Below are 16160 nucleotides of genomic sequence, written 5' to 3'. Positions count from 1 at the left end.
AACTCATAGCTTTGGCTATGAGGGGGCCAAGGCGACCCCTGCCCCCACGCTCGGCGCCATGGTGGCTAGGATATGTTAACTACCTCACCTGCTATTTATGAGGTTGTGGGTTTCATCCCGACCCTGACGCTTGTATATTTGGAGTTTGTATTCGCTCTTCCCGTGGGCGTGTGATTTTTTTCAACTGGGTCCTCCGGTTTTTCCATCCAAATTTAGAATCAACATTCATGCATTTAGGGTATTTTGCTGCTGCTTTAAATGTATACGTTGAGCTATAATTTGTGAAAGCCAGGTCGCTTCTGAAAAAGAGCGATATAGTTCAATGGGCCTTACCTGGTAAATAAAAAAAAGTTTTTCGCTTATAGTTACGCTACTGCTCTGTGTGTGTCCTATCTGTTTGGCTAGCATCTTGTCTCTTTAACACGTAGGCTTTCGCGACCAATATTATTCATAATAAAGGGGTTTGGGTTAGATCGCGTTATTTATAAATGTGTCGTAACCCTCCACCACCCGACACGGCCAATCAGCAAAAAAAGTGTCACGTTGACAAAAGACAAATAATTTACTACTTTAGCCCACCGGTGTGTTGAAGAGTGAATCCACAACATTTACAGTTTGAGTACGACGTTTCGCTAGTAAATATATCCAGCATCATTGGGCAATTCGCCAGAATGGTAAAGCCCTCGCTTGTTCCCGGTTTTATATAGAGCAGCAGGATGACGTCATCATTTAACTCATATCAGGTGCAGTGATTAGAGGCGGAGGGGGGGTTAATGTAATTATATAATCGATTAGTAATCAGTCAATGGTTATGATTAGTAATGATTTGTAGATTAGTACTTAGTTGTAATGTGTGTTAGTGATTATATGCTATGTTAGTAATCCGTTAATTAGTATGTGTTTCCCCTATAAGGAATTGTAATGTGCATTCATATTCTTAGCTCCCTCGGCAAAGCCACGCCGAAGGGAAACAACAAAACAACAAACATAAATATTATATTATTCTATTGCTTCCCCCCAACGCGACTCCACCGAAAGAGCCAAGAACATGAATTACTGCAGTCACGAAAGCTTTAAATCAAAATGTAATGCGTAACATCAGCGTGAGACTAAAAGAACATCAGAGAAATATTAAATTATCTCAAACACAGCTGTCAGCAGTGGCAGAACATGCTCGTCAACAAGGACACTCAATTGATTTTGACAATGTTGCAGTGTTGTGTAAAACTAATTATTACTGGCAAAGACTAATTAAAGAATCCATTGAAATTGAGAGGAATAAGAATAACTTTAATCGCTTTGACAGCTACAGGCTTAGTGCGGCCTGGAAGCGTATTATTATATAATACACATTACATTTTTATTTAAAGCTTTCGTGACTGCAGTAATTCATGTTCTTGGCTCTTTCGGTGAAGTCGCGTTGGAGGGAAGCAATAGAATAATAGAATATATATGTTTGTTGTTTCGTTGTTTCCCTTCAGCGTGGCTTTGCCGAGGGAGCTAAGAATATGAATGCACATTACAATTCCTTATAGGGGAAACACATACTAATTAACGTATTACTAACATAGCATATAATCACTAACACACATTACAACTAATTACTAATCTACAACTCATTACTAATCATAACCATTGACTGATTACTAATCGATGATATAATTACAATACCCCCCCCTCCGCCTCTAATCACTGCACCTGATATGAGTTAAATGATGACGTCACCCTGCTGCTCTATATAAAACTGGGAACAAGCGAGGGCTTTACCATTCTGGCGAATTGCTTGATGATACCGGATGTATTTACCAGCGAAACGTCGTACTCAAACTGTAAATGGTGTGGATTCACTCTTCAACACACCGGTGTGCTAAAGTAGTAAATTATTTGTCTTTTGTCAACGTGACACTTTTTTTTCTGATTGGCCGTGTCGGGTGGTGGAGGGTTACGACACATTTATAAATAACGCGATCTAACCCAAAAACCTTTATTATGAATCTTGTCTCTGTGTGTGTTCTATCTCTTTGGCTCATCTGTGTAAGTTATCTGTTTGGCTCGCATCTTGTCTCTGTGTGTGTATCTTATCTGTTTAGATAGCATCCTGTCTGAGCGTGTCTTTCTATATCTCCATTTCTAGGCTCCTCCTCCGCGTTTGCCCCAAAATATATTTTGTTTCGCTGACCGTGAGCACAGGAAATGGCGAGGCTATGTTTTACAGGGCAATGAATGGTTGCAGGGCTTACCTGATATCTGACAACCATTTGCCACTCTTGCAACCTAGGGCAACAGCAACAACCGCACCATTAAAATTTAGCATGCACCATTGTAACGTCAGCTTGTTAATCACGGATTTACTCACCGATACTGTCTTATAAATTTTTTGATCTAAAACTTTCGTGACTGCAGGGATTCATATTCTTGGTTATTTCGGTAAAGTCACGTAGAAGGGAAACAATAAAATAATACAAATATAAAACAATAAAATAATCACGACGTTTCGACTGCAACACAAGCAATCATCATCAGGTGTGATGAGGTGTGATGATGATTGCTTGTGTTGCAGTCGAAACGTCGTGATAATTTTATTGCTTTATATTTTTATTATTTTATTGTTTCCCTTCTACGTGACTTTGTCTTATTCATAATAACGGGTTTTTTGGGTTAGATCACGTAAGTATAAATGTGTCGTTAACCCGCCACCACCCAACACAGCCAATTAGTAAGGCTTGCCACAACAAGTTTGGCAAAAATTCCCAATGATGCTGTAATCATCAGCGAAATTTCACAGTACTCTAATTGCAAATGTTATGGATTTAGCTTCCAATACACCGGTGTGCTTAAGTAGTAACTAATTGGCACGTTTTGTTTAAGTGTCAAACTTTACTAACTGGCTATGTCGGGCGGTGAGAGGTTAACGACGCATTTATACATATGGGATCTCACCCAAAAAACATTGATTAACAATACTGTAATTTCCATCAGATGTATTGCCATTGTTTATCATCGGCACCATGTCACAACAATTAAGCATCTAATTAGAACTTCGCAGACCAGTGCAACTCTTCGTGTCAAAGAGCGCTCAACGGCAACGATACCACCGAGCTACTTTTGATATCCCTTCAAGCGATTTCTCTTTTACACAGCAGGGGGCAGCACTTTCACACCCGCCCTGCCACAGAGCACTATTTGTGATGGGAGCACAGTAGAATAAGTCAGGTATGGACCTATTCTTTGGGTCTTTCGGAAAAGTCACGTAGATAGGTTTCTTCCTGATGACGAACACTTGTGTTGCAATCGAAACGTCGTAGTTTTTTGTTATTTTTAGTTTTCTTTTCTTTGAACCTATCTACGTGACTTTCTCAAAGAACCAAAGAATTTGAATTCCTGCAGTCACGAAAGCTTTCAGTCAAGGTATGGATCTGTCTGAGGCTGAATAATTTGGTTTAATGTGATCCTTCCAGATCTGGCTGCGGACTTTGAGGTCAGATTCTTTTTTCCAATTCTACAATACATTTTTGTTTCTCAAGGAGTGTGCTTTTGTACTCGGAGGGCTAATGGGGTTGTGAAAGTGGTGAGAGTTTAGTGGTAAGATTATTACCATGAACAGTGTGGTGGTATTGTAGCGCAGTCTATGAAGCACCTCTCGGTTAGCACGGTTGGCTATGTATGGTGTGAAATAAGTTTACCATACATACACATACGAAGCAAGATCGAGTGATAGAATGTGGGCACAGGGCATTGAAAGAGGTGAATTCCTTTGGATATTAGCGCAATGGCTACATATGGAGCAAAATAAGTTCAACATGTATACCTAACAGAGAATTTAATGAGGCGTTAAAAGTGAAATAAATGGTGCTGAGAGCAATATGAATCTGTGTTGCAAATCAGAATAAGAATATTTATGTGTACTGGACGAATCCGATGAAATCTAAAGCTCTTTTTCACAGTTGTCGGGTGGTGAAGGGTTAAAGTAAAAAAAACTGCCGTTATATGTACATAGCAACCAATCTAAAACCCAAAATAAACTAATAATGACTCAAAATTTCGTCATGGAAGGATTACATATATCAGAATCAGATCAGAATATTAATTTATACTGGATGAATCCAATAAACTTTACATATCTTTTTCACAGATGTCCAGTAGGAGTGAGTCAGAATGTTACAACACCAAACAAAATTCAAACCCATGATAGGAGTGTAAAGCATCGGAGAGGTAATCAAATCATTTTGAAAAATATATACAAATAAAAATGAACTTTTTCTTATTTTACCAGGTAAAGACCACTGGGCTATAAGCTTATTTTTCAAAAGCGACCTGTCCAGAAATGGCAGCTCAACGAAGTGGCTCATCATATGGACATTTATACTAGCACAATAATCTAAATAATCTAAACGCATGTTTATAAAAGTGGAGACAAAAACCGTAGGACCCAGAGAAAAAAATCCACATGACCATGGGGAGAAAATTCAAACTCCAAATATGCAGGCATCAGGGTGGGAATTGAACCAACAGGTGAGGAAGATAATGTCACACCACCCAAATTACCGTGGCGCTGTAATAGAGCGATAAAGTCGAACACCCGACGAAATTACCAATCCGAGATTTGCCCATAGATGGAATAAAGTGGGCGTGATGTTAGCCGAGGGGGCGTGTCAATGGCTAAATATTGTCGTTGGGGCTCGTGAATCGAGGCTAATTGTAATCAATTCTGCTGAGTCGATCTAGCACCCAGCTCAAAGTTGCTTGGGCAGCAATCCTGAAATTGCACGTTTTATCTTAAACTAGCAGGAAGTACCCGGCCTTGTGCGGGGGAAAAATAAATAAAAAACTTGCCTTTTATTAAAAACATAATGCATACTTACACAAACACTAAGCTATTGTGAAAAACTGGCATTCCGCTAGTCTGTCCATTTGCTCGTCAGCAAAATTATTAGAGGCATGCAGAAGTGCTGAATCAAAAAGTAATATGAAGTGGGGGGTAAATAGTTGATCTAAAAGGTTTCAAAAAATTGTAGACACCCCCCCCCCCACTAAAAAAATATGTTACCCCCCTGTATATACAAGACAGTCACTAGTATTCACCGACTGTCTAGTAGCATCTACCGACTCTATAGTAGTACCTACTGACTCTACAGTAGTATCTAATGACTATATTAGTACTCTATAGTAGTATCTGCTGATTATAGTAGTAACTGCTAATTATATAGTAGTATCTGCTGACTATGTAGTAGTATCTAATGATGCTATAGTCGTATCTACTGACTCTGCAGCAGTAAATACTAACTGTCGTGGTATCTACTGACTGTAGTAATATCTACTGACTCTATAGTAGTAACTGACTCTATAGTAGTGTCTAATGACTATAGTAGTATCTTCTGAATCTATAGTAGTATCCACTGACTGTAGCAGTAACTACTAACTCTATATTAGTATCTGCTGACTTTACAGCGGTATCTGCTGACTCTATAGCAGTAGCTATTGACTCTATAGTTGAATATACTGACTGTCGTAGTATCTACTGACTATACAGTTGTATCTACTGAGTCTACAGTAGCCTCTATTTACTGAAGTAGTATATACCGACTCTACAGTAGTATCTACTGACTCTATAGTAGTATCTGCTGATTCTGCTGCAGTATCTGCTGACTCTATAGCAGTAGCTACTAACTCTGTAGTTGCAAATACTGACTGTCGTAGTATCTACTAATCATGGGAGTTCTGTATTTTATTGTTTTTGAGATTTTTAGGATTCAAGCGGTTTGAATGGAAAATTCCGCATTTTATGATGTTAACATCTGAATAATTTGAAAACGGTAGAAGATATGAGAGATTCCCCTCAGAGAATTAAGATTAAACAAAAAAAATCCTTCTAATAAAAAAATAATGGAATATTTATATTGAGCGGTTTCTGATGTGTACGTCTTTGAATATAAGTTGAATAAACCTGTCAACAATTTTTTTAGTGGAAAATACCCTTTTTTGGAGTAGTTAGTGTCTGATCGTAGATTTTAAAAAAATCACATTAGGTTAATTATTATATTTATTGAAAACGTTTGCCTTGTAAAGACGGGCTTTATGAACTAGTAAGAATGTAATAAACAAGCATCAACAATAACTGATTTATAGTATTTTGCGAGTTAATCACTATTGTCGATGCATTGCCAATCGATCTATGGATCTAGTGATTATGTGACACACTCCCCCTTCATTTGATTGGCTAATTTCAGAAAGATCAGTGATTCCGTCGCAGTCTGCTTTTATTGTACCACAGCGCCCCTTAAATAAAATACAATATATTTAAGTTCAAATTGCTTTAGTGCATCCATTCCCTAGCTTGGTAAGGCAGTAAAACAACAGCAAAGACAGTCCCAGACCACACCAAGACAACACACAGTCGCTCAATTAAATTGTACGCTAAAATTAAATGATCGATACATTTTTAAGAATCACATTTGCAAACGTGACTGCTGTGTCCAGGGCACTAATCTTCTGCTTCAGAATATTATTTTGAAGGAAGAAGTATGATGCTAATGAACAATAATGAGTCGTTATCCACGTGGGGTAAGAGGAAACCGGAGCACCCGGGAAAAAAACACCATGCCTTGCGCGAGGGGGCAATGCTCTATCCCCCCCACCACCCCCCCCCCCCCCCCCCACTGTACATATGGATCGAGATTAGGAGTACTCCACTTGCTGCGCTGCCTTCTGCTGGGACAGCCAGGAGTATAATCACCTCGTCGACGCCCACTCACAGGTACAAGGTTATGGAGTGTGGGACAGATGGAGATTAGTCCACACACTTTGCTGCTGTTCTGCCTTCTCCCGACAGAGCCAGGGAATAAGCACCTCGTTGACTCCCACGGATGCGACAGAAGTTCAACGTCCAACAAACGATTCAAAGGGATGCCCATTTGTTCGTCGAAATGACGAGAGCCCACAAACCCTCAAACTGTGACGCAAAACTTTGGCATCCGAGGCTGACCCTTATTGTCCTCAAATCAAATCCCGTTTCAGCCCCCCCCCCGCACCCCAACTCGTCGTCAAACTCATGAAATTAATATTATTCCAGCCCCTTCGCCCCGATGCCCCACAAGCAGTGGTGTCCAACTTACCGTGCCGAGCATCAGCATCAGCAGCAGCAGCTGCAATGATCCGGACAGAAGCCGGGACGGCAGGGCCAAGCGGCCCATGTCCATGCTTTTCTGGTGCTGGAAGAGAAAAAGCACCAGTTTGTAATTGGCTGTGGATCGTTTCTCCTCGGTCTAGGACTTTTATACAACTCAGCCTTCTTTTTTTACCTTCTACTCTTTCCTCATATTTGTTTAAACTAAAAAAACGTTCGGCTCACTCCAGACACCTAATTTTGCCTCTGTCAAACGTCAGGTATTTTATGTGGAGCCAATGCATGGAGTAAAAAGTAATATATTGTTTTAAATTATATACTACACGTACCGAATTGCCTGTTGCCGTTTGCTCGCCAGCCCGATGTCACCACGTATGTCGTGAGACAGTGATTTCGCTCAAAGGTGCGTGTCGTTGGCCAGACGAGGGGTTACGTGGACAAAGTGGAGGAGTACTTTGCAGCGAGTAATGCTGAGATTGTTCCGGACACAACACGTAAGTTAGGAATGCACCGTCAAACATCAAAGAGCCTCAAGCATCCAAGCGAGCCAACACGGGCATCAGATTTCCTTATTGTGTACTTGCATAGCACGTGATAATGATCTTGCTGTTTTCTCCAAGATATCACCGACAGACAACAGCAAAACGAAGGACCGGAATTGGAGAATGTTACGTAAGTTGTAGGCATTATTATTTTTCGATTTAAAGCTTTCGTGACTGCAAGGATTCATCTTCTTTGGTTCTTTCGGTAAAGTCACGTAGAATGAGAATAAAATAATAAATTGATAAAATAAAATAACACAATAATATTCTCACGACGTTTCGGCCACAACACAAGCGGCCTTCATCAGGTGAAGGGGACGAGACTGTCTGGAGGACAGCGCTGGAGTGAGAAAGCCACGCTGAGATCACGACCTTTAAGCTGTGTGAGAAGAAACAAAGCGCCTTGACAAAGGAATTAGCATATAATTTAGCATTGAAATAGCTAAGTTAAAGTATACACATCTGCAGAGGCACTCCTTGACAAAGAAATTAGCATAGAATTTGGCATTGAAATAGCTGAGTGATTAGCTTGTAACTGGTCACAGAAATAGCTATGTTAAAGTCAGAGCATATACATTCACCGAGGCAACTAGTACAAATCAAACAGGAGAATTTAGCATTGAAATAACTAGACGAATTTAGCATTGAAATAACTGAGTGATTAGCTTGTGACTGGTCACAGAAATGGCTACGTTGAAGTTAAGGCCTACACATCTGAGCTATTCACAGTAACTGGGTATACAATACAATATATAATGAATACTACATAGTGAAGCAATAAAAAAATACTAAAATATAAATTACCTCAATGTTATCAATAAACTCTATATTCTCCAATCAGCTAAGCTACCAACAATAAGTCGTTATATATCGCAATGCTATATGGCGAAAAATGGGTGGATTCTTACCCTCAACTTTAGCAACACGGATAGCTACGGGTCCCATTCAGACGGACGAGTTCATCCATGGTCGGAACAGAGGAGGGGAAGAGAGACAGCTGCGAGGCGCTGTTATACTCCATGTTGTAAACCATACCATTAACCGTGGTGTGAGAGGTATTAAGAGTCAATGCCAGCGAAAGAGCTGCAGTCTGAAGGTCATGGTAAAATACAATTAAGTAAGAACGGAAATGGTTTAAAACATCTTTCCAATGGTTACTAAGCCAGAATCCATCTTCTCGATTGAAATTGTCTCTGTGCTTGTATATGTGAATGGCCTCATGAACGAATCTCTCATGGTAGCCGGTTGGTGTGCAAAGAACCTCCGTCTTAGAGAAGTCAATGTCATGTGAGCCCACTGAATTATAAGAGTGATCTGCCACGGCAGGGGAGTTCGTTCTACCGTGTTTCAAGTCCGCTTTATGTTCGCGGATGCGGTCCGAGATATGTCGTTTGGTTTCTCCAATGTAGCTACTACCACAGAGGCACTTTAGTTTGCAAACGCCCAGGTACTCTAGGTCTGGAACAGCATCTTTTAGAGATGGAACTAGATCACGGACTTTATGTACTGTGTTGAATTGGACATCGATCTTGTGTTTATTCAGGATTTTGTAGATCTTTTTAGTGACCCCTGCAATGTAGGGTAAGGTTATTGTTTTGAGTGGCTCCACAAGAGGATCCTTCTTCATGACTGGAGTGATGGCTTTGCGGATTGTGTAGTCAGAGTAAACATTAGCCCGGAGAGCCTGGTGTACGTGCTTGAGTTCACTGGTAATGTGTTCCTGGTCGGAAATGCATTGGGCTCTATGGTATAGAGTCTTGATGAGGGAGTTCTTCTGGGATGGATGGTGGTGGGAATCCGGTTTCAAGTAAGCATCTGTATGGGTAGCTTTCTGTAGACAGAGTTGCTCATTGAACCATCATGTCTCCTTTTAATTAAGACATCCAAAAAGGGTAGTTTGCCATCTTTTTCGACCTCCATGGTAAATCTGATGGCTGGGTGTATGGAATTAATTTGGCCGCGGAATTGGTCTAGAGCAGGCTGGCCATGTGGCCAGATGACAAAGGTGTCATCCACGTACCTCTTCCATAAGGTCGGGCGTAGAGTGGCAGTCTGGATGGCGTCAGTTTCAAATTTTTCCATGAATACGTTGGCTACAACCGGAGATAGGGGGGAGCCCATTGGGGTGCCATCAGTTTGTTTGTAGAAAGTTCCATTCCAGGTGAAGTATGTGTTGGTTAAGCAATGTCTCACCAGGGGGGTACATCAGTGTGCAGTCCTTGATGAACCAGGTGTTCAATGATAGCGATGGTGTCAGGTACCGGGACTTTGGTGAACAAGGACACCACATCAAAACTGACAAGCAGGTCGTCTGTTGACAGGGAAATGCCTTTGATTGTCGATAACAGGTGAGTAGAATTTAGTACCGCAGAGGTGATTTTTCCAGTGAAAGGTCGCAGAATATCAGCAATAAGACGTGCCAGTTTATAGGTGGGGGAGTTGATAGTAGAGACGATGGGACGAAGGGGTGTATTTTCTTTGTGTATCTTTGGAAGGCCATATAATCTTGGTGGTCTGGCAGTAGAGGGTTTCAACGAGAACTGTTTGGTCTCATCAATTAATGCTGTTGAATCAGAGATGATTTTGTTCGTTTTGGTAACCAGGCTGTTGGTGGGATCTCTTTTTATTTTTGTATAGCTGCCATCGTTGAGTAGTTCTTGAATTTTGTTGTTATATTCTGTTTTGTCCATGATGACAGTGGCATTGCCCTTGTCGGCTGAGAGGACAACAATATCATCTCTCTTTTTTAATTGAGATAATTCAAAACGTTCGTCTATGCTGATGTTGCTGGGTGGCAACTTAGCGTAAGTTGCCACCCAGCAACCCAGCCACCCAGCAACATCAGCAAAGACGAACGTATTGAATTATCTCAATTAAAAAAGAGAGATGATATTGTCGTCCTCTCAGCCGACAAGGGCGATGCCACTGTCATCATGTACAAAACAGAATATAACAACAAAATTCAAGAACTACTGAACGATGGCAGCTATGCAAAAATAAAAAGAGATCCCACCAACAGCCTGGTTACCAAAACGAACAAAATCATCTCTGATTCAACAGCATTAATTGATGGGACCAAACAGTTCTCGTTGAAACCCTCTGCTGCCAGACCACCAAGATTATATGGCCTTGCAAAGATACACAAAGAAGATACACACCTTCGTCCCATCGTCTCTACTATCAACTCCCCCACCTATAAACTGGCACGTTTTCTGGCTGATATGCTGCGACCTTTCACTGGAAAAAACACCTCTGCGGTACTAAACTCCACTCACCTGGAATCGACAATCAAAGGCATTTCCCTGTCTCCAGACGACCTGCTTGTCAGTTTTGATCTGGTGTCCTTGTTCACCAAAGTCCCGGTACCTGACACCATCGCTATCATTGAACACCTGGTTCTTCAAGGACTGCACACTGATGTACCCCCCTTGGTGAGACATTGCTTAACCAACACATACTTCACCTGGAATGGAACTTTCTACAAACAAACTGAGGGCACCCCAATGGGCTCCCCCCTCTCTCCGGTTGTAGCCAACGTATTCATGGAAAAATTTGAAACTGACACCATCCAGACTGCCACTCTACGCCCGACCTTATAGAAGAGGTACGTGGATGACACCTTTGTCATCTGGCCACATGGCCAGCCTGCTCTAGACAAATTCTGCGACCACATCAATTCCATTCACCCAGCCATCAGATTTACTATGGAGGTCGAAAAAGATGGCAAACTACCCTTTTTGGATGTCTTAATTAAAAGGAGACATGATGGTTCAATGAGCCACTCTGTCTACAGGAAAGCTACCCATACAGATGCTTACTTGAAACCGGATTTCCACCACCATTCATCCCAGAAGAACTCCCTCATCAAGACTTTATACCATAGAGCCCAATGCATTTCCGACCAGGAACACATTACCAGTGAACTCAAGCACGTACACCACGCTATCAGGGCTAATGGTTACTCCAACTACACAATCCGCAAAGCCATCACTCCAGTCACGAAGAAGGATCCTCTTGAGGAGCCACTCAAAACCATCACCTTACCCTACATTGAAGGGGTCACTAAAAAGATCTCCAAAATCCTGAAAAAACACAAGATCCATATCCGATTCAACACAGTACATAAAATCCGTGACCTGGTCCCATCTGTAAAGGATGCTGTTCCAGACATACAGTACCCGGGCGTTTACAAACTAAAGTGCCTCTGTGGTAGCAACTACATTGGAGAAACCAAACGACATATCTCGGACCGCATCCGCGAACATAAAGCAGACTTTAAACACGGTAGGACGAACTCTTCTGCCATGGCAGATCACTGTTATAAATCAGTGGGCTCACATGACATTGACTTCTCCAAGACGGAGGTTCTTTGCAAACCAACCGGCTACCATGAGAGATTCGTTCATGAGGCCATCCATATATACAAGCACAGAGACAATTTCAACCTAGAAGATGGATTCTGGCTTAGTAACCATTGGAAAGATGTTTTAAACCATTTTGATTCTTAATTAATTGTATTTTACGGTTACCATCAGACTGCAGCTCTTTCGCTGATATTGCCTCTTAATACCTCTCACACCACGGTTAATGGTATGGTTTATATCATGGAGTATAACAACGCATTATGGCTGTCTCTCTCCCTCTTCCGTTCCCGAGCATGGATTGACTCGTCCGTCTGAACGAAGCTCGTTCATTGTCCGTGGTGCTGGTCGTTGATGGGAAGAAAAACCGCCATTTTTCGCAATATGGCATTGTGATATATAACGACTTATTGTTGGTGGCTCAGCTGATTGGAGAGTCTATAGAGTTTATTGATAACATTGAGGTAGTTTATATTTTGGTTTTCGTTGGTTTTACTACATGGTATTCATTACATAGTGTAGTGTATACCCAGTTGCTTTGTGATTAATAGCTCAGCTTATTGAAGAATATATCAAGTACAATTGTTATACTGATGTAATATAGACTTAGTTTTTTCTCACAATTGTTTACTGTATGATAGTTGGGTAGTTGGAGGCCCTTTAGCGTCCATATACTAAATGCCTCTGTTGATATGTAAACTTTGACGTTAACACAGCTATTTTTTGTCACAAGCTAATCCCTAGCTATTTCAATGCTAAATTCTTCTGCTTTTTGGTCATTCACACCTCTCACCGAGCTTAAAAGACGCCACGAATCTCAGCAGCACTCATTGAAGCACTGTCTTCCCGACAGTTCTGTTCTTTCACCTGAAGAAGGCCGCTTGTGTTGTGGCCGAAACGTCGTGATAATTTAATTGTCTTATTTTTATTTTATTTTATTCTCATTCTACTTGACTTTACCGAAAGAACCAAAGAAGATGATTCCCTGCAGTCACGAAAGCTTTAAATCGAAATTTAACCGCCTCTACGGGGAGGGATTCCACACAACCTTAAGATCATTCAACAGACTCCGGGACAAGAAAGCTCAACTAATCGAGTCTCTCACTTTTCTGAAGAGATGCCGAGACTCTAAGGTAATACCAACCGCATTTACACTAACCTCTGCTGCTGCAACCTATTTTAATGCCAAACGAATTCTAGCTAGATCTAGCTTAGCTCTTATCTCGGAAAAAATCAGACTTACACGCACCGAACTAGACCAGTTAGACAAGACACTCTACAAATTACACTTACCATTGACAGCAACAATGTCTACATCGGATTGGGAACATGTAGACAATATAACTACATCTTCGGCTGCCACTATGTCGACCAAATGTAGGGACAATTTGATTTCCAAATTTAATCGCCTCTCCAACAAAAAAATTGGATCCACACACCGAAAAGATAGACGTTAACAAAGTCGTAATTAATCGCAGTAACAGTTCCATTTCAATTGGCCTGAAATCCGTTTTAGCTAAAGGGCTAAACTTTGCTGTCACACCGAGACACGTACCAGTTAATGATATCATTGTCCATGTCGACGTGGCACTCAAGGGCTTGAGTCACATCTCTGCAGACGTAAAAAGATCTGAAATCGCTGAAACCCTCAAAAACGCTAAGGTGCCATCTAGCAACATCAGCAAAGATGAACGCTTAGAATTATCTCAATTAAAAAGAGAGATGATATTGTCGTCCTCTCAGCCGACAAGGGCAATGCCACTGTCATCATGGGCAAAACAGAATATAACAACAAAATTCAAGAACTACTCAACGATGGCAGCTATACAAAAATATAAAGAGATCCCACCAACAGCCTGGTTACCAAAACGAACAAAATCATATCTGATTCAACAGCATTAATTGACCAGACCAAGCAGTTCTCGTTGAAACCCTCTGCTGCCAGACCACCAAGATTATATGGCCTTCCAAAGATACACAAAGAAGATACACCCCGTCGTCACACCGTCTCTACTATCAACTCCCCCACCTATAAACTGGCACGTTTTCTGGCTGATATACTGCGACCTTTCACTGGAAAAAAACACCTCTGCGGTACTAAATTCCACTCACCTGGTATCGACAATCAAAGACATTTCCCTGTCCCCAGATGACCTGCTTGTCAGTTTTGATGTGGTGTCTTTATTCACCAAAGTTCCGGTACCTGACACCATCGCAATCATTGAAGACTTGGTTCATCAAGGACTGCATACTGATGTACCCCCCTGGTGAGACATTGCTTAACCAACACATACTTCATCTGGAATGGAACTTTCTACAAACAGACTGAGGGCACCCCAATGGGCTCCCCTCTGTCCCCAGTTGTAGCCAACGTATTCATGGGAAAATTTGAAACTGACGCCATCCATACTGCCACTCTACGCCCGACCTTATGGAAGAGGTACGTGGATGACACGCTTGTCATCTGGCCACATGGCCAGCCTGCTCAAGACCAATTTCTCAACCACATCAATTCCATACACCCAGCCATCAGATTTACCATGGAGGTCGAAAAAGATGGCAAGCTACCCTTTTTGGATGTCTTAATTAAAAGGAGACCTGATGGTTCAATGAGCTACTCTGTCTACAGAAAAGCTACCCATACAGATGCTTACTTGAAATCAGATTCCCACCACCATCCATCCCAGAAGAATTCCCTGATCAAGACTCTATACCATAGAGCCCAATGCATTTCCGACCAGGAACACATTGCCAGTGAGCTCAAGCACGTACACCAGGCTCTCAGGGCTAATGGTTACTCAGACTACACAATCCGCAAAGCCATCACTCCAGTCATGAAGAAGGACCCTCTTGAGGAGCCACTCAAAACCATCACTTTACCCTACATTGCAGGGGTCACTAAAAAGATCTCCAAAATCCTGAATAAACACAAGATCCAGGTCCGATTCAACACAGTACATAAAATCCGTGACCTGGTCCCATCTGTAAAGGATGCTGTTCCAGACATACAGTACCCGGGCGTTTACAAACTAAAGTGCCTCTGTGGTAGCAACTACATTGGAGAAACCAAACGACATATCTCGGACCGCATCCGCGAACATAAAGCAGACTTGAAACACGATAGGACGAACTCTTCTGCCGTGGCAGATCACTGTTATATTTCAGTGGGCTCACATGACATTGACTTCTCCAAGACGGAGGTTCTTTGCAAGCCAACCGGCTACCATGAGAGATTCGTTCATGAGGCCATGCATATGTAGTGGAGTAGAAGATACACATGGGTAAATTGGCCATATACAGTACATACAAACAGTGTGGGTCACATAAGGTCGAGCAGGTGGTGAAGTCATGGGTGACGTAAGCAAACCAAAGTAATTAAGCGAGTCAAGGCACGAGGGCTGTGATTGGTCGAGAGGCTGTTAGCGTTAAGTGGCGGCGTCACGAAGTCTGGGCCGTTGGACAGGTGCGAGCTGGCGGGAAAATGCCAGCGTGGCAAGTGGCAATTAATTAAGGCTGATTGGAAAGGGGATAAAACGCTAGGTGATTTGGACGGGGAGTTGAGTTGTTGTTGGGGAGTTGTTGGCGAGAAGTGGAGAGAGCAGCAAGAGATGCGAAGAGGGGAGCCGGCAAGTGTTAGTGAAGAATAGATTGAGAGCCGAACCCAGAGGACATAAATAGCGATAGGGAGAGTTAGCGTGAGCAGAGTGGTAGTTACGGTATAGGTAGGTACAGGGAGAGTGAAAGATAGATAAGTCACTGTGTGTGAAGAGATAGAATAGTCACTGTGTGAAGAGATAGACAAGTCACTGTGTGTACGGAGATAGATAAGTCACTGTGTGTGAAGAGATAGACGAGTCACTGTGTGTGAGAAGATAGAGAGAGAACCACTGTGTGTGCGGGGAGTGAAGAAGAGACTGCGTGGGGAGACAAGGACGATGCTGAGGGGAATTCAAGTGTTCGAGTTGGCGGAGCGCGGAGAGGAGAAATTATAGTGTGTGCGGAACGATGGAAATAAAAGTGACGGTGGAAGAAAGGCGATTGTCGTCCGAGTGAATCCAAGGCACTACATTTGGTGTCAGAAAACGTACGGAACACGCCACGATGTCAAAAAAAGCGGCAAAGAAAACAAATGTG

This window comes from Petromyzon marinus, chromosome 80 (assembly GCF_048934315.1).
Source record: "Petromyzon marinus isolate PM22_M1 ecotype Great Lakes invasive population chromosome 80, UKy_Petmar_22M1.pri1.0, whole genome shotgun sequence".
NCBI classification, from domain to species: Eukaryota; Metazoa; Chordata; class Hyperoartia; order Petromyzontiformes; family Petromyzontidae; genus Petromyzon; species Petromyzon marinus.
This window is presented reverse-complemented; position numbering follows the sequence as displayed.